This window comes from Schistocerca gregaria, chromosome 1, assembly GCF_023897955.1.
Source record: "Schistocerca gregaria isolate iqSchGreg1 chromosome 1, iqSchGreg1.2, whole genome shotgun sequence".
NCBI classification, from domain to species: domain Eukaryota; kingdom Metazoa; phylum Arthropoda; class Insecta; order Orthoptera; family Acrididae; genus Schistocerca; species Schistocerca gregaria.
The window spans coordinates 106,587,840-106,614,140 of NC_064920.1; the positions used below are offsets into that span (position 1 = coordinate 106,587,840).

A 26,301-nucleotide genomic window follows, 5' to 3' on the forward strand; every position below is an offset into this window, starting at 1 on the left:
TACTGCAGCAGGCAGTTTACATTTTGTTTGGTTCTCTTAACTTCTGTATTTACGGAAATATTGAAGCAACTATGGTTGTATCAAATGGAACGATATTTGTTTACACTGGCATACGGAAGCTCTTGGAAAATGAATCTGTGATATAACGGTCGTTAAAGTTGAAGTTGTCTGCAAAGGTATATGTGGAATGTTTACAAATTGAAATGTGAGGCAGATGTAACAGGCTTCGTTCTCGTGTCAAGCTTTTCCAATGTTTACTCGTTTCCACAAAACCTGTTGCCTTCAGATGATGATGGTTGGGAGGGCGCTCGACGTCTCGGTTATCAGCGCCCGTACAAATTCCCAAACTTTGCTCAACCAAATCTCGCCACTTTCGTGAATGAGGGTGAAATGATGAGAACACCACAAATACCCAGTCATCTCGAGGCAGGTGAAAATCCCTGACCCTGCAGGGAATCGAACTCAGGAACCCGTGCTCGAGAAGAGAGAACGCGACAGCGAGACCACAAGCTGCGGACTGTTGCCTTCAGCATGATCTGATTTTTTTTTATATGTTTGTGCTTCGACAGTGGTTCATGGTGTGGGTTCCTGTTGTCATGTCCTAGTTCATGAACCACGGGCAACGTATGAGTGGCCAAATAAGTGGTCCTGGCAGTCGGGATACCAGTTAATTTGGAAGAAGGCTGGGTATCTCGGACATATCCAGAGTCATGGTCGCCTTTATGCTCATACGGCAAAGACTACTAAACCCACCAGTTAGTCCCTCAACCGTTAGGGGTAAAACCCAATGGGACTCGGGACAAGTAAGGTTAGCAACCTGCTTCCCTGGTACTTTAAATATGATGCTGGGAACAATCAGAGCAAAATGCCTCGGACCCTTGGAGGTGACGGAGTCCCACCTCTAACTGACAAACCAGGGACTCCTAAGATACGACTTGGCAAACAAATGGTAATGAGATGGGGAGCTATTAGTATCAATGGGGGCTACTCTGGGAAGAAGGTAGAGCTGGCAGAGGCTGCAAGTAAGATGGGGCTGGACGTTTTAGCTGTTAGACATTCGGTTAAGGGGTGAGAAAGAAGATGAAATGGGAGAATACAAGGTCTACCCGTCAGGAATCAAAGCAGGAATAGCACAATGGGGTGTAGGGCTTTACATCAGGAAAGAAATGGAACCCAGCGTAGTTGCAAAAAGGTATGTAAACGAACGACTGATGTGGATAGATTTGACAGTGTCTAGCAAGAAAATTAGGATTGTGTCAGTATATTCGCATTGTGAAGGGACAGATCAAGATAAGATGGATAGTTTTTATGAGGCACTCAGTGATGTAGTTGTTAGAGTAAAGGACAAGGACAGTGTTCTGCTCATGGGGGATTTTAATGCCAGGATTGGAAATCGAACAGAAGGGTATGAAAAGGTTATGGGTAAATTTGGAGAGGATATGGAGGCCAACAGGAACGGGAAACACCTCCTGGATTTCTGTGCCAGTATGGGCTTAGTAATCACAAACTCCTTTGTTAAACATAAGAACATTCATCGGTATACTTGAGAAGGCAGGGGAACCTGATCTGTCATTGACTATATAATAACAGATCAGAAATTCTGGAAGGCGGTGAGGGACACACGTGTATTCAGGGGATTCTTTGATAACACTGATCATTATTTAATCTGCAGTGAAATTGGGATTGTGAGACCGAAAGTGCAGGAGGTCAGGTCCATATGTAGGAGGATAAGAGTGGACAAACTTCAGGATAATGAAATTAGACACAAGTACGTGACAGCGATCTCAGAAAGGTACCAGTTAGTTGAATGTAGTCAATTACAGTCATTGGAAAAGGAATGGACAAGGTACAGGGACACAGTACTAGAAGTGGCTAAAGAATATCTCGGAACAGTAGTGTGTAAAAGTAGGATGAAGGAAACAGCTTGGTGGAATGACACAGTCAAGGAAGCCTGTAAAAGGAAAAAAGGCGTATCAAAAATGGCTACATACTAGAGCTCAGGTAGATAGAGAAAGTTATGTTGAAGAACGAAACAAAGCCAAACAGAAAATTGCAGCATCCAAGAAGAAATCTTGGGAAGACTTTGGAAATAGGTGGGAGACTATGGGTCAAGCTGCTGGAAAACCACTCTGGAGTGTAATTAGCAGTCTTAGAAAGGGAGGTAAGAAGGAAATGACAAATATTTTGGACAGGTCAGGAAAACTGAAGGTGAATCCTGTGGATGCCTTGGGCAGATGGAGGGAATATTTTGAAGAGTTGCTCAATGTAGGTGAAAATACGATCACTAATGTTTCAGATTTCGAGGTAGAATGGGATAGGAATGATGATGGAAATAGGATCACATTTGAGGAAGTGGAGAAAATGGTCAATAGATTGCAGTGCAATAAAGAAGCTGGGGTGGATGAAATTAAGTCAGAACTCATCAAATACAGTGGAATGGCAGGTCTTAAATGGCTACACAGGATAATTGAAATGGCCTGGGAGTCGGGTCAGGATCCATCAGACTGGACAAAAGCAGTAATCACAGCAATCTTTAAACATGGAAACAGAAAAGATTGTAACAGCTAAAGAGGTATCTCTTTAATCATCGTGGTGGGTAAAATCTTCTCAGGTATTGTTGAAAGGAAAGTGCGAGTATTAGTTGAGGACCAATTGGATGAAAATCAGTGTGGGTTTAGGCGTCTTAGAGGTTGTCAGGACCAGATCTTTAGCTTACGGCAAATAATGGAGAAGTGTTATGAGTGGAACAGGGAATTGTATCTATGCTTTATAGATCTAGAAAAGGCATTCCTAGGAGGAAGTTATTGTCCTACGAGATTATGGAATAGGAGGCAATCTTTTGCAAGTAATTAAAGGTCTTTACATGGATAGTCAGGCAGCAGTTAGAGTTGACGGTAAATTGAGTTCATGGTTCAGAGTAGTTTCAGGGGTAAGACAAGGCTGCAACCTGTCTCCATTATTGTTCATATTATTTATGGATCATATGTTGAAAACAAAAGACTGGCTGGGTGAGATTAAGATATGTGAACACAAAATAAGCATATGCGGATGACTTATTTGTGATGGCAGATTCGACTGAAAGTTTGCAAAGTAATATTTCAGAGCTACATCAGAAATGTAAGGACTATGGTATGAAGATTAGCATCTCCAAAACGATAGTAATGTCAGTGGGAAAGAAATATAAACGAATTGACTGCCAAATAGGAGGAACAAAGTTAGAACAGGTGGACAGTTTCGTGTACTTAGGATGCATATCCTCACAGGATGGCAACATAGTGAAAGAACTGGAAGCAAGGTGTAGCAAAGCCAAAGCAGTGAGCGCTCAGCTACGATCTACTCTCTTCTGCAAGAAGGAAGTCAGTACCAAGACTATGTTATATGTGCACCGTTCAATATTTGCACCAAATTTTTGATTGGAAGCGAAAGCTGGGTGGATTCAGGTTACCTTATCAACAAGGTTGAGGTTACGGATATGAAAGTAGCTAGGATGATTGTAGGTACTAGTAGATGGGAACAATGGCAGGAGGGTGTCCACAATGAGGAAATCAAAGAAAAACTGGGAATGAACTCTATAGATGTAGCAGTCAGGGCGAACAGGCTTAGATGGTGGGGTCATGCTACACTCATGGGAGAAGCAAGGTTACCCAAGAGACTCATGGGTTCAGCAGTAGAGGGTAGGAGGAGTCGGGGCAGACCAAGGAGAAGGTACCTGGATTCGGTTAAGAATGATTTTGAAGTAATAGGTTTAACATCAGAAGATGCACCAATGTTAGCACTGAATAGGGGAACATGGAGGAATTTTATAAGGATGCTATGCTCCACACTGAACGGTGAAAGGCATAATCAGTCTTAAATGATGATGATGATGATGTTGTGCTTCCACACTTAGCCAGTCGCACATTCTGGGTGACAAAAGTAACTTTCAGTATAAAATATTCAATTAGAGCTGCAGTTGTGTCTGCAACCTGAAAAAGACGCGTAAGTAACTAGCCTTTGTGTTTGCAGTTAACTATTCTTAGCCGTAAATGAATCTCGTGCTCGCTCAATTGAAATCACTGGAAATAAATTGTGCTATCCGTTTCCTTCACTGAAACATGAAGCTGGTTTCATATTTGTTACGCTTTAATTCAAGATTTCCCATGAGCGCTTTCGAGAGATCAAGCTGTACCCCGTATTTATTTTTAATCTATTGGTAAGGCAGTTATATGGGCAACTCAGAAAAGATTTGCCAGTTACGCATGAATTATGAATCAGTGCAGTTCACTTTGTCGATGGTGGTGTTCGCCCAAGGAACATAAACAGCAACGGTGATAAACGGAACTGAATTCATTCCGTACTGTCACGCTATTATTTCCCCCCATACTTCCTAATTCCATCTATTGTCGACATTAGCCTTTTATGAAGATTTGAGAGGAACGAAAATTACAATAAACATTGTAGTTTACTTAGCTTCTCATGTAGACTTGGCTCCAGTTTCTCTTGTCCAGCGATCTGAATCTTGATGCTGAAAATGTCACATTTTAGGTACTCACGGGTGGATTGACCTAAATAAATTTGAAGACTGTTGTTGTACAATTTTTGTTTTAACTTAAATCTATTTTCTCACATCTTAGTATGTCAATCAGTCATTTGATTTTTCACATTAACAAAGCCGAAATTACACAGTTCGCACAAAATAAAAAAAAATACTTTCGATAACACTGGAGGCATGCTTACGACTGTGACACTCAGCCGAAATAATTATATTCCAAAGGGTTTACTGTTTTTCTTAAGAAATGAATTTCTGTTAGTTTCTACTAGATTATTACTTTCATTATTATTTTGTAAGTGAATCCAGAAATAAACATAGTGACCAGTAATTAATAATAAAAATTTTAAGTGTGCCAATACTTCGTAATTTTAAATGTCTGTAAAAAATAAGTTTAACTGTACGTTCAGAACTAGTACTTACCAATTATAACATCGAGACTAAAACATTTTCTAAAGTAATTCATTTTAATAAATTTTAGCTTGAAGATCAACATACTGTTTATAAAATTATATTAAAGTTTTCAGAAAAGCAACTGAGATAATATTGACCTATCCCAAAATTCGAAAAATAATTATGGTGGCGACAGCTACTGTTGAAGAAAAGTAATGCTAGAGGAGGATGTCCCGTTGCAACGCGAAATTTTGTGATGGGAAGCAGAGTAACTCTCAGAACAAATGTTAAAGTTTAGTTTGCAACACAAACGACGCGACTGTTCTTTCCACTTACCGCACTCGCGATGCACAGTTCCTTGATGTCTGAACAGAGAACCTGTACGTTACTGCACTCAGACAGGCTACATACCCTTTCGCCAAATCAAATCATTGATGAACTAACAGTCACTCAGCTAAGGCTACACGACTTTTTCGCCACACATGATCCAACCCATATTGAGCAGAAACAATAACTTCTTCAAAGAATCTCTATCGATTGTTCGTATCAAATTTCAGCCACTGACAATTTCCTCACATACTCCTGTTTAGCTAACAGGATTGGCAGATTAGGCCACTTTCGGAGATGTCTATCTTTCTAACTAGAATGTGCTCTCTTCGACAGTGTATAAATGTTCTAAAGCAGGGTCGGCAGTTGTGACCGAGCGGTTCTAGGCACTTCAGTCTGGAGCCGCGCGACTGCTACGGTCGCAGGTTCGAATCCTGCCTCGGGCATGGATGTGTGTGATGTCCTTAGGTTATTTAGGTTAAAGTAGTTTTAAGCTCTAGGGGACTGATGACCTCAGATGTTAAGTCCAATAGTGCTCAGAGCCATTTTAACCATTTTTTCTTAAACAGGGCCGGCCACAGCATGCCAAACTTCACGCGGGTAAATTGTGTAGGGAGCATGTGGGCCAAAGCCTGGTTTGTGTCCACAATGAGGTTGGGACAGCCTGCCCTGGGTCATGAGAGCAGCCACCGCCAGAGCAGAGACCCGCCCACCAGCTGGAGGGAGTTGACGGGTTGTCTCCATGGTATTGTCGGGTGGGCTTCTATGCTGTCCTCATCATCACAGCTGCAGATGTTGCTGACAATTGCATTCGAGTGATCTCATGCTTGGCCTAGCTCTTAGTGCTTGCTGTCAGCAGTGCTGAAAATTCATGGTTCATCTAATACTGGTGACGTCACCTTCTTCTAGGATCGTCTCAACCTACAGCCTATGGTATGGCTAGTCCAAAAATTTTTAATTTTACTTTGAATACTGAGCAAGGGTTTGTTGGTTGTGCAGTTTGTAAACTAGATTTTATTGCGAGTAGAGAACCAGGAAATTTGTCTAGTTTTAGAAGTAATGGATGTCACGAATGGTTAGATGTGTACAGTGTAACCTTGAGGGCCAACCACCACCATGTACAGAATCAGTTCCAGTAAAATACTATAATACAATCGTTAGGGGCACATTGCTAGGCAATGTTGGGAGTCGAAATGGCCCATGATAAGACGTAAGTACCAAGTTAATGTGTTTTGTTCTCTTGTCAATGTTAATTCTCCAAATGAGTTTTGTCAGAGACAAAGCTTCGACAGAACTACAGATGCAAGGTGTGTCAGAGCTGTAAGCAGTAGACACGTTGTTAGAAAAGGTAGCACAGTTAACTTCGGATAATATGGAACTGCGTGGGTTGGTAGAATCACATTCGGAACAATTAGATGTAGATCTGTCAGTGGCAAGTTTACTTGCTCCGTTACCTGATAAAACAATCGAAGATGTGCAGGCCTTTGTGTGGGACCTTGGAAAACTGGCTGGGAGGGAAGGTTAGTCTGATAAGGGATTATTGACTGTTGCAAAACTGAGACTAATAGGGGGGGGCAAAACTTATGTAGGGCATAAAGAAGCTCTTAAGGGAGCAACAACATTTGAAGAATTTAAAGAAGGTTAATTCAGAGATATATGAAACGAAATAGTGCCAGGCACTATAGCACTATAGGGAACATTTAGGGGTAATAGCTATGAGAATTACCGAAACTGTGGAACCATTTTTCAAGCTGAGCAGAGGGCGCTAAATGCTTTTTAAAGAGGGTTGCATGCGGAAATGTCAAGACGTGTACGGACACAGGGTTCAACGGATTTTCGCATAGCGCTGCAGTTAGCTACAGAGCATGAGGAATCGATTTATATACTAGAATACAGGGTAAACGGTAAAAATTAATATAGTATATTTGAGGTGCAGAAGGATGAGGCATGTAAGGACGCAGTGTTGCCAGCCTCAGGGTGACGTGAATAAGATAACAGAAAGTAAGAGTTTTAGAGGAAGAGGAAGGATAAGGTATTAAATGCAATTGTGCATTGTGCAATAGAAGGAATAGTAGAAAAGAAAGGTTGCACGATGATAAAGGACTCAGGGGTGCCTGCGTCGTTCGCCAGAGACATCTACTGAAACATAAGCAATGGGACCCCTCACAGCACACGTTACATTGAGTGGGGGATAAAGATGTCACTCCATTAGGATTGGAGGGCAGAGACGTTTGCCTGGATACGGTTGAATTTAAACAAAGTGTAGAGATTGGAGCACATGTGAGTGAGGGCTATGACATGATTCTAGGATTAGATTTCCTATATCAGCATTGTGGCCTAATCGATCTCCGGTAACATGTACCTTTAAAGAACAATTTGTCAGTTAGGTGAAGCCATTTCCACTATAGTTATGTCAAGAGGGGAGTCTGTCACGAAAAACAAATCAACTAAACCGCGAACAATCACACTAAGATGTGCATTTTCAACTTCTCACGGCGTAATGAATAGTCCATTACATTTCGGGCATGCAGCCGCGCAAAAGCTTGATTTGCTCGTCTGTGCACTTAAGAGTAGTGGGAAATCTCTTTGGGTCAGTGTTGAGTTTACCTTTCTAGTAGGAATTTTGTGTGTGGTGGAACCGTTAGAAGAGAAAGAAATATTAGACCAGATAGATTGTTTACTTGAAAAGATATTTTACGTATACAAGAAATAAAGGGTGGAAAGAAGGTATCTCTTTTTATAGATAATTTTAGCGCAGAGGACGTAGGATGCACTATGTGGTTGTTAATCGCTAATGTGGATATCCTCGAGGAACAAGACTGGGCCGACCGCGGTGGTCTCGCGCTTCTAGGCGCGCAGTCCGCAACCGTGCGACTGCTACGGTCGCAGGTTCGAATCCTGCCTCGGGCATGGATCAGTGTGATGTACTTAGGTTACTTAGGTTTAAGTATTTCTCAGTTCTAAGGGACTAATGACCACAGCAGTTGAGTCCCATAGTGCTCAGAGCCATTTGAACCATTTTTTGAACAAGACTGGGGCATGAGGTGTGTCAGACGACTGCCAAACGCCATGTTGTTGTTGTTGTTGTGGTCTTCAGTCCTGAGACTGGTTTGATGCAGCTCTCCATGCTAATCTATCCTGTGCATCTTCTTCATCTCCCAGTACTTACTGCAACTTACATCCTTCTGAAACTGCTTAGTGTATCCATCTCTTGGTCTCCCACTACGAGTTTTACCCTCCACGCTGCCCTCCAATGCTACATTTGCGGTCCCTTGATGCCTCAGTACATGTCCTACCAATCGGTCCCTTCTTCTTGTCAAGTTGTGCCACAAACTCCTCTTCTCCCCAATTCTGTTCAATACTTCCTCATTAGTTATGTGATCTACCCATCTAATCTTCAGCATTCTTCTGTAGCACCACATTTCGAAAGCTTCTATTCTCTTCTTGTCCAAACTATTTATCGTCCATATTTCACTTCCATACATGGCTACAATCCATACACATAATTCAGAAACGACTTCCTGACACTTAAATCTATACTAGATGTTAGCAAATTTCTCTTCTTCAGAAACGCTTTCCTTGCCATTGTCAGTCAACATTTTATATCCTCTCTACTTCGCCCATCATCAGTTATTTTGCTCCCCAAATAGCAAAACTCCTTTACTACTTTAAGTGTCTCATTTCCTAATCTAATTCCCTCAGCATCACCCGACTTAATTCGACTACATTCCATTATCCTCGTTATGATTTTGTTGATGTTCATCTTATATCCTCCTTTCAAGACACTGTCCATTCCGGTCAACTTTTCTTCCAAGTCCTTTGCTGTCTCTGACAGAATTACAATGTCATCGGCGAACCTAAAAGTTTCCATTTCTTCTCCATGGATTTTAATACCTACTCAGAATTTTTCTTTTGTTTCCTTTATTTCTTGCTCAATATACAGATTGAATAACACTGGGGAGAGGCTACAACCCTGTCTCACTCCCTTCCCAACCGCTGCTTCGCTTTCATGTCCGTCAACTCTTATAAATGCGAACTAGTTTCTGTGCAAATTGTAAATAGCCTTTCACTCCTTGTATTTTACCCCTGCCACCTTTAGAATTTGAAAGAGAGTATTCCAGTCAACATTGTCGAAAGCTTTCTCTAAGTCTACAAATGCTAGATTCGTAGGTTTGCCTTTCCTTAATCTTTCTTCTAAGGTAAGTCGTAAGGTCCGTATTGCCTCATGCGTTCCAGTTTTCCTACGGAATACAAACTGATCTTCCCGAAGGTTGCCTTCTACTAGTTTTTCCATTACTCTGTAAAGAATTCGTGTTAGTGTTTTGCAGCTGTGGCTTATTATACTGTTTGTTCTGTAATTTTCACATTAATCAACACCTGCTTTCTTTGGGATTGGAATTATTATAATCTTCATGAAGTCTGAGGGTATTTCGCCTGTCTCAAACGCCATAGAAACTAGATTATGAAGAAAAGTGAAGCACCTAGAAGAAACCAATAGGGAATTGACGGAAAACTTTATAATTTAAAGATTTATTTTTTCCAAAATGGCCATTACCAGCTATGAATTTTCACAGCACCGCATTCCAAAGGGAAATGAATCACCAGTCTACCACAAGCCATACAGAAAACCTATAGAATACAGCCAATTTTGAAGGTATTTATCGATCAACAGCTGATCGGTGAAATAATTGAAGAAAGTACGTAATAGCCCACGGCGGTTAGGAATATTGATAATATCAAACAACGCAGTGTATGGAACGCGAAAATAGAAGTTTTGTTATGGTTAAAGAGATATATATATATATGCGAAAATCAATACAGGTGCCTACCCTTTGCCAAACATCTCAGAAACTTTGAACCATTTACCAACAATGGATTTTAAGAGCGGTTATCACCAGATAGAGGTAGCACCACAAGATCAACACAAACAGCGTTTTCGGCACCCTGGGGAAACTGACGATTCAGAAGAGTGCCATTCGAATTTAAAACGTACGCGCATGCAACGTTTCAGAGATTGTTGGAGGAGTGTTTAGAAGTTTAAGACCACAACAACGCTTAGTGTATCTCGATGACATAATAATCATGGGAGTGATATGGAACAGCATATGCAGAGATTAAAGGAAAGTACCCCTAAGGTTAAAAGCAGCAAAATTAACACTGAGTACTAAAAAAGTGTAGTTTTGTGATGGAAGAGATGGCATGCGTAAGCCATATCATAAGTAAAGATGAAGTTAAGACATACCCCAAAGTTAATTGGAGTTGTACGTGAATTTACAGTACCTGAATGAGCAAGGGAGTTGCAATCGTTCTTAGGACTCACTAACTGTCACCACCGGTTCATAAAAGGATTTTCATGTAATAAAAGACCGTTTACACGTCTATTAAAAATGAGTAATCGTGAGGTCAGAAGAGTGCCAGCATGTTTTTGAGGAGCTAAAAGAAGTTTTAATATTGAATCCGGTATTGGTATTTCCAAGTTTTATCATGTGATGCATCAAACCTTGCACTTGGCAATGTGCTGTCGCAAGAGGTAGAAGGTGCAGAACGGCTGGTAGCTTACGCATCAAGACAACAAAATTCTGCAGAAAGACATTTTCCACAATGGACAAAGAGATGTCAAGTCTTTTCAAATATTTTCTGTCCGGTTAAAAGTTTAGAGTAGTAACATACCATGTGGCATTAAAACTGTGGTTGGGGTTAAAGGAGCCTTCTAGTAGATTGACGCGATGGGCTGTAAGACTAAGTGAATTTGATTTCATTGTCACACATGAACCTGGGAAGAAGGACGGAAATGCTGATGGATTAACTAGAAAGATAGCAGTATTACATGTTGGGGGTACTGAGGATAAGGAATGGCACAAACTGCACTGAGAACAGATGACGAATGTAAGCAGTATTTAAAGTATTCATATTTTTGTATGCAGGATGGGCCGCAACGCAAAGAAGCAAAGTTGGGACCACAGGTAGTGGTACCAGAAAAGCTACGGAGTTGAGCGCTACATATTAGCTACATGTAAGTGTGTCATGGTGGTTGCAGTTCTACCAATAGAAAAGTAGGAGAAAGGTATTGGTGGATGAATAGGCCAAGGGTCGTAAATCAGTGTGGGCGGAATCGCGCACAGAGAGCAGATTTGTGTCGGACAAGAGTTCTGTTGCGGCAGAGGTTACTTGAAGCATTAGTACCATGCGAAATTCTGGGGATTTGTGTTTTAAATCCATTCAATAAGACACCTGCAGGGAATAAATAGATACTCAAAATCATAGATCGTTTTTCAAGATACGTAGAAATGGTCGCAATTCCGAACCAGCAGGTAAGAACAGTGACACACGCACTTGTGACTAATGGGATACTGAAGTTCAGAATGACTGAAACAATAGTAACAGGCCAGGGAAAGAACTTCATGTCGGATCTATTCAACGAATTATGTAAGTTATTGAACGTGAAGAAGCTAAGGACGTCTCCTCTTCATCCGCAAGCCAATGGAAGAGCTGAAAGAGTTCGTAGGACAATCGGGAATATGCTTGGATACTACGTTGACTTACATAACACCAACTGCAAAGCCTATTTGATGTATGTCGCCTCCGCCTACAACTCAAAACAGCATATGAATACAAGATTATCACCATATGAAGTAGCATATGGTCGTTCAACATATTGAAAACTAAGGAAGGAAAGACTGGAGATTCTGTTTAGGAATTTGCCAGAGTGATGAGGAAAAACTGGAATAGCATATGGAGGGGAAATACACGATCAGTGGAGAAACAGGAAGAAGCAGTGGGCTGTAAGGAAAAAATTCCACAGTATAAGGTTTGTCAGTGGTTGATGCTGTCAACATCATTCACACCGAAGGAAAAGAAATGCTTCAAATGGCTCTAAGCACTATGGGACAATACCTGAGGTTATCAGTCCCCTAGACCTAGGACTACTTAAACCTAACTAATCTAAGGATAGCACACACATTCATGCCCGAGGAATGATTCGGAGACCGTAGCAGCAGCGTGGTTCCGGACTTAAGGGCCTAGAACCATTCGGCCACAGCGGCCGGCGAAGGAAAATACAAAGAAATTTTTTGGAAGTATTAGAGGCCATATGAAACAGTAGAGGCTATGTCGCTAGTGAATGTCAAGATTCAACTGGCGATGAGAGCGACAGCTATGAATGTAGGGCTGTTGAAACCTTTCCAATGGAGTCCGGAAGTTATTCCAAGGATGTGAGATGTGGTCTAAAAACGGAGAGTGAGTAGAAATAGTATCGGAAGGTAAGACGTCGTAAGTGAAATGGTAACGAGGAACCCGTCTTGATTAAGACCTAGGAGAGTCATTTCATATTTTTAAAGGTTATGTCTGGACTTAGTACAAACAGCTGCCGACCAGCAGTGACTTTAAGGGATAGGAAAGTCATAGGTATTCCGGTCCATACGTGAGGTGCAGAGAAAGCGAGATGCTGCGGATTATACCACTGATCTTCATCGAGATGGAAGCGATACAGGATCAGCACCTGGAAGGGGAAGTTCTGTTCGCCAAGCAGGCAGATGTAGCGATTACCAGTCATTTTTGGGTGATGCAGGTGGTATTCAACGGACAGGAGATGCGTAACGAGGTGAGAAGATTGGAAGAAGCATTCGACAAATTCCTTCAGGGAATGGAAAGGCACGGGATAGTCAAAGGAAGTGCCAGGGTATGTGAGAGAGTACATGGAGTGTACAGAAATTATGGGGTGAAATGATCCAGGTACTGGGGGTTATTGCACATACGCAAAGGTAGAGGGTTGGATCAACATTGGAGGCTGGATTATGAAAACAATATTTGGCACTGCCGATGAGGAAGACATTCGATGGGTGAACGACACCATAGAAAAGATTAAGCCGTGGGCAAAAGGGAAAAAAGCCGTGAGTGAGTGGCACACTATGCAGATTGCAAGTTTAGAGAAGGACGACTGCCATGACAGGTGACTGGAGAGGTAACGCGGTGTGCCACGGCTACACAAGAGGCACTTCGTCAGAATATTAGGGAACTGCAAACCGACATAGAAGGCTTAGTGGGAACTGATGGAGCCAAAGTCTGCATTTCCGTATCTATGCCAGTAGCAGGGAAACATGTACGCTATAAATCATGTATATCCTGCCAAGTGGGGGATACTGAAGACCTATTATTAATTGCAAAAGACAAGGGAGGATATGTAGAAACAGCGGAAGCAAATTTACAGAAATGCCACCGCCGGGAAATCACAGTCAGTCCGAATATGGCAATATGAGAGCTGCAGAATTCATGCGCAGTGAAATTGCTAATGGAGTAAAAGGTGACAGAATGCAATAAAGAAGTCATCGAGCTGGAATTGTACATTCAGCACGTTGAGGTGCACTGGTCAAACACTAGGGGTGGTTCGTTAAGAAACGGAAGAGTGTGCAAGATAACAGGGCCTGCGTTCCATCTGCCCTGCGCAATTTCTGGGCTAACTCTCCTAAATATTTCAAAACCTCATATATCAGGAAAATCAATACCGGAAAGGGAAAACACTGACTTTGGTCATATCAACCACCAGAGTGACATTTGGTCTGCTGGACGTAGTCCTTGTTTTCGTATGTGGAAGACGAAGCACAAAACTGGCTTCAGACGCAGTCGTAATTCAGATTCCAAACGGTTGGATACCTCGAGCATAGAAGCAGCAGAAAGAAGATGAATGCACAGGGGATTAATATTAGGAGAATTGATTCATTTTATCTTGTAAGTTTGGAATAGAGAGAAGTTATTACGCAAGAAGCCTAGTAATGAAATAAGTCCCATGCTGTTTGAGTTAAGGAGAAATGTAGAGTAAGTGATAGCTTTAAGGAAACCAATTGTTGGAATTATTCTTAAGACGCAAAACAGGGCCAGAAGGGCCAGTCGCCAGGAACTCTAGTGTATATGATAATCTGCTTTGGTCGATCAGAGGGAGTGGGTCTTGATAAAAAAGATGGCAACGTAGCATTCGAGCGTATTTTTTCAAGAAGTACGCCAGAGCAGAAGTGGCTTGCAACAAAGCCAGCAGCGAGCAGGGAAGAGTGTTATACATTGAGAAGCAAAACACGACCGACAGGCGTTGCGAGGCAGAACCAGCTGGGTGAGGTGTAGCAGCAAAGGACAACGCAGTGCGCCAGCTGAAGGATGGAACCCTCTTCACACTTGCCAACACTGAAGTGATTAGAGTACATGCCTTAAGCCCTGAACGAAGGTGGTCTGGAGCTTACAAGTACTGAGACCTTCATGTACTAAAATATTCTCGTCTCAGTATCACAGCCTTACGCAATGAGTCCGGGACACCTGGAGCGGTATCCCAGAATGAAGTACGGGGTCCGCTGTTGAACCACAGAATAGGGCAGCCTGCCCTAGGTACTAAGAGCAGCCACTGCCAGAGCAGACAGCCGCCCGCTCGCTGATTGGAGCTCGCAGCTGTCTCTGTTGTATCGTCAGCTGTGCTGCCGCACTGTTATCAGGATCGCAGCTGGAGACTTCGCTGAAATCAGCATTCGAGTTACACTTGGCCCCACTGTCAACAGTGCCGGACGTGTATTGTTTCGCATGAGAGCCACCTGGATGCCTCCACCAAACTTTACTGCACCTGAGGCCAGAATAAAGAACTTAATTAAACAAATCTACTGTCATCCTGGTGTCTCATTTCACTCTCCATTGGTAACAATCCATGGGTCATCTAACAGATAGTTTCCTAAACGTTTTGAGGTCACAGCCATTCTTATATCCCTTTTCGAGGCCATTTTCTGTTTCAGTTGAAAGTGGCCCTTTGCGTGTGCAGATGTAACTGATTGACCTTGTAATGGTACTTGAATTACGCAACCATTATGGCACCTGACCTCAACCTCTTCATACCAGCAATATTCTACTGTGATTCCGTAAAGTAGTTAACGTATTTCTGAGACAACATTCAGATTTGATTTCATTAATGTAGAGGTACTTTGATACATCGATATGTTTATGTTGCAATGATATTATTCTTATGTATATTCCTTCTTTTGTCACTATGATCTTTGTCGTACTTCTAACTCTGATTTTTGGGCGCGTAAGTGGTTATTAGAGACTAGAAAGTCAAGTCTTGGTCGTCTTGTTGAAAAGACGCAAATTGTAGTCAGTTTATAAAATGTGAACTTAATCAGTGAGGAAAATATTTTGAAGTATATTTAATAATGTGATGTTTTGTGTGTTACGTGATACTGCAACAATAGTAATAAAAAAGAAGTGTAACTTAAATTCGGAGTGCTGATTACCTTTTTACATCAACATTGTGCTAACTTGTAAAAGTTCAATCTTCAAGAATGGTTTATGAAACACATCTATAAAACTTTCGAACATTGCAGAATAAAACCTAGGCCTCTTTTCATCCGTGCTTGGAATCATCTCCACCCTGATTTTCGATGATTGAGCCATGAGTTCACAACGAGCCCAGCGTGGGACACACGAAAAGATGAGTGCCTAGTTTATCCATTATTTCATGAAATGACTTTATTAACTGTGCTCTAATGACACCTGCTACATAATATTACCTTGTTGTTTCCCGTAACTGCAGTATTTAGCAGCGTGAGCAACACCACAATCATAATTAATTTTTGACCTTTGTTGCGGTAGTGTTGTTATAACCTGCAAGGTAATTACGTTTTAATGTCAAATCCTTTTACCTTAAAACTGCCCAGGATGTCCACATTGCTTTCCTCAGGTAGGGTGTCCATGTCTCCACAATAAAGTTGTGAAAATGCTAAAATATAACGGTAGGTATATTTAAGTATAACACCTTTTTTAGATTATGAAAGTCACAAGTATGTGGCAACTTGAGTGCAAAAATCTATGAATTTGTCTGCATCTGTCCGAATGCTGTCAGTTTGTACCAAACAAAAATAATGTCTACAGCGATCGGGAAATAATTAAATAATACCAAAAATTTGTCCTGTTTGTGATCTATGTTGTTGACAAATTTGAACTATAGAACAAAGCGGTATCCAGTGTGACTGAATTGCTATTTAAATGCATTGCATTTGCAGTTTTCCCCTTTCTGCAGCCAAAGCACTCAGACAGCGTTTCATTCGTTGGAGGAAATGTGCAGCCAGGCTGTGCATTATGACCCACATTTCACGGTATGGCCCACATGCCGAAATCTCAGCAAGCCCTGCCCTAAAGTAAATAATGAACTGATTCCTCGTTTGGGAATCTAGAATATATTTTTTATTTAGATGGATATTATAAATATCTGTTTAGAGTCCCAATTTCACATGTTCAGCAAAAAAATGTCACAGGGGGTTCAGGTACTTGAATCAAATTTGTCTGATGTGTTCTACTTACATGGAAAGTTACTACAGTTACAGATTTTTTTAGTTACAACCTTTAAATTCGCCATGCAAATTACTGTGAATCTATAGAGAACGACACGTAATCTGACAGTTTCAATGAATTAAAAAGATTTGCTGGAATGGATTGCTCTCACATGTAGTAAATACAACTAAAGGTAGTGAAGATAAAAATAACATAAAATGTATTCTTGCCCTACTATCTTAAGTTATCAGAAACTATTCTGCGGTATGTTGAAGGTCGATGTAGATGCTCCCTTGTTTATTTACTTTCCACGAGTATGTACACACCTACAGATCAGGTTTCAAAAGCCACTTCTGATAAGCTATATATTTGGAATGTAGTTGAAATTACAACAGACGTAGGGTTCGTCGCTCTGTCTGGAGATAGCACTCATGTGTGGATGTGGGGTGCCTGCTTGTGTGAATGTGTGTTTATTTCTTTTCTTGTCTGAAGGAGGCTTTTGCCCAAAGCTCAGTGAACAACAGTCTTTTCGTTGTGCCTGTCTGTAAATGGATATGTCATCCTCATGTTGAGTTCCTGTTCACGGTTTTTGAATTTCTGATTGTCCGAATATTTCGCTAAGTGGCCTTCTTTGACAGGAATTCGTGCAAAGAAGGCGCTTTGGCCTAAAGCTCAGTGTACAACAATCCTTTCGTTGTACCTGTCTGTAAATGAATGTGTCATTCTTATGGTGAGTTCCTGTACCGAATTGTTGAGTTTCTGATTGTCCGAATATTTCGTTCCATTGGCAACGAAGTCACCACATATTGGCGAGGTTTTACAACAACTTAAAGCAAACAATGTCTGTTGAGTACATTGTGGCGCCAATTAATAATAATGCACAGCAGCACAGAGTGGAACATAACATGTGAATAACAGTCTTGTGATAGTTAATATGTCATAAAATGTGGTTTAATAAAGAAGAATTATGGCGAATTCAAGCTTGAGACATTAGAATTTATGCACAACTTTTTGACACTGATCTAGTAGAATCATAGTACACAAACAACGGACACATAGTACTAAACAGTATTATAACTTGCTACTAGGAACTGCTAGCTGTTAATTTACCACCGAAAATTGGGGAAGTTTGGCTGCGAGGCCCCTGATAAAGTGGGGCCCGTCGCAAGTGCCACATCAGTAAACTACTTCTGGTTATAACCTCTCTAGCAGTAAGGTATCAGATGATGCCTCAGATAGACATAACTGACTGGTTTCTATAATATTAGAGATTTCACTGTCGTATTGAGGTAGTTAAGGGAGGGGAATATTTAATTGTGATTGGGGACTGGAATTCGATAGTAAGAAAAGGAATGAAAGTAAAAATAGTAGGAGAATATGTAATAGGGGAAAGGAATGATCAAGAAACCACTTGGCAGAATTTTGAACAGAGTACAGTTTAATAATTGCCAACACTTGGTTTAAGAATCATGAAAGAAGGATGTGTATGTGGAAGAGTGGGTCACTGGAAGGTTTCCAACTGACTATAATGATAAGACAGACATTTCGGTGGAAGAGTACCATGTCAGACGCTTTTCATGTAACAATTCCCAAGAATATTTAAATTACACTCAGTTAGACTAGCAGGTTGGTTTGCTGCTGTTTGCCTTACATAAAATGAGAGCTGGAAGAGAGGTTACTTAGGGAATCATTCTACATTAATTTCATTCACCAGCGTCCTCTATCACTCTTTTACCATATTTCCCTTCAAGACGTGTGCATTAGTGAGTAATTGGGCATTTGTTTGTAACCAGAGATTCTGGGTAGTTGTTTTATTTCTTCTGTAGTTTTCATCTGAATATTATTTTTCACGTCTACCTCGTGACCTGAGCTTGCCGTAGGCAACGAAGTTCCCACTCTTCTTAAAAAGTATGCCCTACCATTGGTCAAGTTATAGAACACGCGGGTGGCCGCGGGAAGCTCCGAAGAGCTTTGTGTTCGAGTTTTGTTCAATAAGTTTGGGTAGGAACAAGGCACAAAGATTTTGGCAGTTTCCTGGCGGCTATAGTTTGGGTGAGGGTGTGGTGCGACCAGGGCGTTTTCGTGATTGGCCAAATAACGCACCAACTGCGTAAGAATACTCTGATCAAGCAGCGACGAAGGAAGATTTCTAAAATGTCTGAAACAGACAGAGCAACTGCGACCACGAGGAGAGTAAGACATGTTCTTATGAGCACTCTTCGTGTAAGCTGAAATTGGATAGGGTCTGTTTCAGGTATTTCATAATCTGATAAACACTGATAAGCCAAAACATTACGACCATTCCCCACCGCGACGTTGCATGCCGCCTCGTGCAGTCAGGAGAACGTGACGCGGTAGCAAAAGCACGTGAGCGAAGCAGACACGGACCGGGAAACATCCTAATGAAGATGTGAGCTGCAAATCGGGAAATCCATTGGGATAAGCGACTTTAACAAAGAGCACACTATTGTTACGCAGAGCCGGTGAACGAGTATCTCGACAACGGCGAAGCTGATCGAATGTTCACGTGCCAATGTCGTGAGCATCTACCAAAAGAGGTACTAGGACAGTGAAACGACCACTAGGCGCTGAATGGTTGGACGTCCACGACTCTTTACAGAACATGGGGTTCGGAGGCTTCCCTGCTCTGTAAAGTAGGATAGATGGTGAGCTATGGCATCTCTGTAGAAATAGAAAAATGCTGGTGCACGACGGAGCACACCGTTCATCGTGCATTCTTGAACGTGGAGCTCCACAGCAGAGCAGCCCTACATGCTCGCATGTTGACCTGACCACATCGTCAGTTTATGGCTGCAGTGCGCACAGGACCATGGGGATTCTACAGTCGACCAACGGAAACGTTTCCGCTCCTCGGATCAGTCACATTTTTGCTACATCAGATCGATGGTCGTTACCACAAACGCCGTCATCGAGGTGAACGGTGGCTCGAAACGAACAGCGTGACGCGGACGCAGGCTGGTGAGAGTAGTATTATGCTACAGGAGAAATTCTAACGCTCTCGGATGGGACTTGTGGTAGTGACCGAAAACACGCTGACAGCTGCGAACTACCTACATCCCTTCGTGCCTGAGCCGGCCAGTGTGACCGAGTGTTTCTTGGCGCTATAGTTTCGAGCCGCGCGACCGCTACGGTCGCACGTTCGAATCCTGCCTCGGGCATGGATGTGTGTGATGACTTTAGGTTTGTTAGGTTTAAGTAGTTCTAAGTTCTAGGGGACTGATGACCTCAGATGTTAAGTCCCATAGTGCTCAGAGCCATTTGAACCATTTGAACCTTCGTGCCTGATGTCTCCCCCAACGGCGACGTCATTTTTCAGCAGTATAATTGCCCGTGTCTCGATGCCAGGACCGAGCTACAGTGGTTGGGGAGCATCATAGCGAACTCACGTTGATCTCTCGGTGACCAAATTCGCCTGATGTAAATCATATGATACCGATATGGATCACTATCGGAGGCAATCACCGCGTACGTAGATCAGCGGCCTGTTATTTACGAGCGTTACATGATCTATGCATAGACATCTAATGCCGCGTACCTCCACAAAACCTACCAACAAATTGTCGGATGTCTGATACACAACATCAGTGATATGTTTCAATCCAAAGATAGAGAAATAAGCTATAAAGCAGATGGTCATAATGTTTGGCTCATCAGTGCAGGTGTTTTATTGAGTTACTTTAACTCAAGCTTCAAGAATGTTATGTCTGTGTGATAGCATACGCAAGGCATAATGTTCCTATGGAAGGCTCCCTTCCTGCTTCCCAGAGATGAGTGTGTTCCATGGATCAAATTATCACTCTAACGACTTGTCTGATCTTTGGAATCCAAGCAGAATGAATACAAGGATCGATATCTAAATTTGCATGTGATGACTTGTACGAATTTTCGCTGTTTTCTGTGGAATGACGTTGAGGTGTCGGCACGGTAATTATGTTGGTATGCTCCGTTTTCTGCACTTGTCCTTGAGTGTTATAAATGCAAGCAAGCTGTGTGTTAGAATCTCCACCACTACAGTGAATTTAGCTTCTGGCCCCTGTTTCCTTCATATGTGATGCTCTTTTCCTTCAGCTGTGCACTTTTGTCTTATAATTTTGTTTGTTTAAGGAATGTAAATATGTGGCTGTTACCAATATTTGGATCTTATTATGGTCCCAAGTGCATCCACGTTACAATCCTTTCCCAATTCTTATACTTGTTGAAAGTTTACCCTCTGCCTCTTGAGGCGTTAACACTGGAAAGTGGCACAGGTCACGCCAATATTCAAGAAGGGAAATAGGAGTAAGCCATTGAATTACAAACCCATATCACTGACCTCAATTTGCAGTAGGATTTTGAAGCATGTACTGTACTCGAACATTATGAATCGCCTTGAAGAAAATGACTTGTGATATATAAGCAACACGGATTCAGAAATTATCGTTCTTGTGCAACGCAGCTAACTCTTAATTCCCATGAAGTAATGAGTGCTGTCGACAAGGGATCTCAAATAGATTTGAGATGCCTAGATTTCCAGAAAGCTTTCGATACCGTTCCCCACAAGCGACTATTAATCAAATTACGTGCATATGGAGTATCGTCTCAGTTGAGTGACTGAATTCGTGATCTCCTCTCAAGAGAGGTCACAGTTCGTAATGACAGACGGTAAATCATCGAGTAGAACAGAAGTGATATCGTTCCGCAGGTAGTGTCATAGGCACTCTGCTGTTCCAGATTTACATAAATGATTTAGGTGATAATCTGAGCAGGCCCCTGAGACTGTTTGCACATGACCCTGTAATTTACCGTCTAGTAAAATCATCAGACAATCAATTCCAATTACAAAATGATCCAGAGAGAATTTTTGTATGGTACGAAAAGTGGGAATTGGCATTAAACAAAGAAGAGTGCGAGGTCATCCACATGGGTACTAAAAGAAATCCGATAAATTTTGGGTCTACGATAAATCGTACAAATCTAAGGGCTGTCAGTTCGACTAAATACTTAGGAATTACAATTTCGAGCAACTTAAATTGGAAACACCACATAGATAATATTGTGAGGAAGGCGAAACAAAGACAGCGCTTTGTTGGCAGAACACTTAGAAGATGCGACAAACCCACTAAAGAGACAGTATTACCCTTGTCCGTCCTCTGCTGGAATATTGTTGCGCGGTGTGGGATCCTAACCAGGTAGGATTGACGGAGGACATCGAAAAACTGCAAATAAGGGCAGCCTGTTTCGTGTTATCGCAAAATAGAGGTGAAAGTGTCACTGATATGATACACGATTTGGGGTGGCAGTCACTGAAACAAAGACGGTCTTCTTTGCGGCGAGATCTATTTACAAAGTTTCAATCACCAGCTTTCTCTTTCGAATGAGAAAATATTTTGTTGACACACACCACACACACCTACGTAGGGAGAAATGATCATCATAATGAAATAAGAGAAATCAGAGCTCGAACGGAAAGATTTAGGTGTTCCTTTTTCCCACGCACCATTCGAGAGTGGAATGGTAGAGAAATAGTATGAAAATGGTTCGATGAACCGTCTGCCGGCACTTACGTGTGAATTGCAGAGTAACCATGTAGATGTAGATGTGTATGTAGTTACCGATAGTGCTATCCAGTTTTGAACTCGCTGATTAAGTTGAGAGCTTGAAAGTCTTAAATCACAGGGAAAGAAATTATTGTTAATTTTTCTTTCCACATTAGAGTGACCAGATTTCCAAAATCAAAATATGATATCCACATTAGAAGTTGAAATGAATCGACATTTTGTGGAAAGTAAAGTTAATACCATGTCTATACAGCAGATTTGTGTTATGCCACTTGGTTTGTGCTACATGTACAGAGACTACCATATCTTTTTCGTAAAAGTCACACTGAAGGAACATCAGAATACCTTGCCTTATTAATAAATATTTTATTATTATACTGATGTTACAAGGAAACAATATATCACTTCACTGTAACAAGGTCTTCAGCCAGGGCAAGACATTAAGGTCATTTATATAGGTTACTAATTTTTTTCTCTTAATTGAGCTGGAAATTTCGCGGGTGCAGTTTCTGAAAAATCTGTTTGTTATATTTTGCAGAAGAGTGTATGTTATTCAGAAGTTTGATATTTTCAAACAGAGTTTTATAAAAATCAACACATGAAATAGCCTAAAAGTGAGTCTTAGTTATGATTATTTCCACACTAAACCTATTTTTTTTTCATCAATCCGTACAGCATTCGAGATCTAAACATCTCTTTCTGCAGCAGCGTATGTACCAGCTGTAATCAAAGAGGGTATTTTCTTTATTCTTTCGGTATGACTACGTTTTTTTCTCAATTTGGTGATGCTGCACGCTACTTAAAAACATGCCATTTCAAAATATACTCGGCAGTTAATGAAAAACAGTACAATATACGTCTTTTATGTATTTTGTCCGGACAAGTGACATTAAAGCTAAATAAGGGATGATCCGCTCAAATACGGAACGTCTGGTCACCCTCCACCATACTGCATTCTACCATCTTCATACTCCCGCTGTAAGAGTACACAGAACGACAACACTTGTTTGAACAGATGAGTCTGATGCAATCCATTCTCTGCCCTGACAAAAGCCACCATTTTTAATTCTGTTGTGGTTTCTAATATAAATAAATGCGCTATATTCATTAACGGTTGCACATGACACTTCACAACATCGGAAAGTAAAAAGAAAAGACGAGAGATTCTAAACCAAAACAGAAGAGCTACTTTTTATGTGGCTACGCCTGCAAGGATCTTCGATATCGTGGAACTTTTGCTTAGCAGTCAGATAAAGGGAGATGTCTAACATTTTAAATTTCTATTCCAGGAGTTAAGCAATTCTAACTTGCATAATGATCACCAGCGCTGAATCTTGACATTGGGTGACAGCTTTGTATGATGGAGTGTAATATTTTATGCGTTTCGTTTTGGGGGGTTAAATTTTTATGTGATTCTGGGGATACCTGCAATCGCAAGTTGAATTCTGGGTAGTAAATTTATTGGGTAGCTCAACTGGTCATTTCTTTTACACCTCTATTGTGATATGCATAAGGTCACACGTTCTCAGACAACATGTTTACGCATAACATGTTTAGGCATTATGAACCAGCTCCGAAAGGAAAGATAAGGACTAATGAGATCTCTGTCATTAGGAGGAGAGTCACTTGTGCATTAGTTTGTACCATCACATTTTAAGTACTTGATCAAGTATGCCTGGCCCACACAGTATGCAGAACAACGGCCACAACCAATTCTTCCTCCATCCCAACAACTTTTCCTACATAAAGGTACTAACTTCCGTGAAATACTGGAACGCATTTCTTTTTATCAGGTATGCCTTGCGTAACGGAAATGTTTGTTTTCGTCATCTAATACGCACATCGGATTTTTGTGACTTAGGAAATTAACAAGGAACTCTTTCATTGTTAGTAAAATATACATTGCTCAAAAAAACATCGTAATAAATCCGTTATAGGAATTTTTATAAAATATTACATGCCAAAAAAATTTTAAGTTCCGTTAGGTGGAAGCCGTCTTTAATGTAACATAATACACTGCCTTGATTTTGTTTCCCCTGCTCCAGTCACTTGTGCAACAACTACATCCGCAGCAGTTTAGCTGTCATATGAACTGCAAGTTATTCATAAAATCAACGATTCGAAACACTTTTGTTATTGCTTAAGCGCGTAAAAATCGTGTGTATGCACTTTCGATTTCGCACTACAAGGCGCTACGTTCTCTTGTCACACCTGTCCCTGCTTATTCGCTGGATCATCCGCCAGGTTGTTGTAAGCGGTAACTATGAAATGTTTTTTTAAATACTTGCAGTATGCCTTAGCAGCTAAAATTTTGACAGTGTATTTATTTCGGTGTATTTTTCGCGCTGTAATAATTTCACGGTAGGTTTCGACGTGTCGGATTGGATCAGTCCCTCGTTAGACCATAACGGGGCTACCGAAGAAATTCGAATAGAGCCCGATGACTTGAGGTAGGACCTAGACAGAATAAATAAATGCTGTGTGTAAGAAACCAGATGTTTCTGAGGCAAATAAAGAGGTTACTGAGATGATAGAGCAGGAGGCCAATGTAGCAGACAGTACTGAAAACTGAATGTTAGCTACAGAAATCAAGTTCAGGGTGCTAAGCAATGCAGCACACATGTACATGAGGTGATTGATGAAGCCTCACATCAACAATAGAAAGAAATAGAAAATGTATCAGAAAGGTTGCAGCTGCTCACTACCGAGGTTGGACAACTTTCTGTACGGTATGATGAGGGCTATGATCAGACTTGTCCAGTCACAGTAGGTGACAGTGCAGACGTTCGGTCACTGTTACTTTTCATGCAAAACCAGGCTGAAATAAATATGAGCAATAGGGAAGCACTGACAGCTCATCAACTTGTGAGCCATAATAAAAATGAACCGCGTCGGACATGACTGACGTCACAAGGAACAAACGTATGTGGAATGAATCTCGAGGATAGTTCGTGTCGGATGCGTGTGACAACCGTGTATGCGAAACAGGGCGAACCAAAAACGTTGATTGATTTTGATGAGAACGAGGAAGAATTAACCGAGATCAGTCATTCTGTATTCAGAAAATAAGGTGGCATAACTCCAGAAACAATGTTAGAGCTGAAAGCAACGACAAGCCGTGAGGAGCCCATCCGTTGGAAGATCAGAAGGAAGAGGAAACCAGATTCCTAACTAGCATCGCAGGTCGCGACAGCGATCAGTGGGAAGACAAGATGTGCGATGAGTTGCAGTCAGCAGAAGTTGAGGGCTACAATAGAGCCGCGCGGGATTAGCCAAGCGGTCTAAGGGCACTCCAGTCATGTACTGTGCGACTGGTCCCGGCGGAGGTTCGAGTCCACCCTCGGGCATGGATGTGTGTGTTTGTCCTTAGGATAATTTAGGTTAAGTAGTGTGTAACCTTAGGGACTGATGACCTTAGCAGTTAATCCCATAAGTTTTCACACACATTTGAACATTTCTGCTGCAATAGAATGGATGATGAAGGGCTCCTGTTCTGTCAACTAGATTTGGTATACGAGTTACGAGTATTACGAGCGCCATGCACTTACGACGACGATGATTGCGAACAATGAGAGAACTTACATGACGACACATTGTTGTCAGGAGTGTACAACGGTGATGGAAGCAAAAAAAGGGTCGCCAGTTTATTTGTGAATTTGGAGAAGACATAAAACGTGCCCCGTTGGGCGAGGAAAACGATCGCGATCTGTGGAACAATTTGTTCCACGAAGAGCTGACATCAGTGAACACAGAAAACGAGGGCACTTTGAGTAGAAAGTAAAGCACGTGAGTTTCCATACCGATATGGAAGAAACAGGGGATACCCAAACAGAGAAGGCGGCTCACGATGACAACGAACAGTGGGATTATCGCTGGAGTGGCAAGTCAGAATTGGTGCATATTTTGGTTAATAGATTCAGGGAACTCGAGGTATTGACAAACACTGGGTAGTATTGTAAGTAGTTTAATGATGCACACGACGTAAACACGTCTAGACAAGGTAAGAGAGTGTTGTTACCAGGAGACTCGTTATTTTTACAGTAATTAAACATTATGTTTAATGATGAGGAGAGTCGTTGTATACTCAAAAAGGCAGGGCAGGTGTTAATAATAAATAATTATGTCCTTAAGTCCTACTGATAAAGAACCAACAGCCATCTGACAAAATCTGAGGAACAATAAACTTTCCATCTAAAAGAA

The 26,301-nt window shown here is 41.4% G+C and overlaps 1 protein-coding gene across 1 annotated transcript in view; it reads right to left on the reverse strand.

Moving 5' to 3' along the window:
* The window catches only part of LOC126334525 (uncharacterized), a 1,455,833-nt gene that overhangs the window by 1,248,178 nt on the left and 181,354 nt on the right, over window positions 1–26,301 (reverse strand). The gene's annotated exons all lie outside the window — the stretch shown is intronic.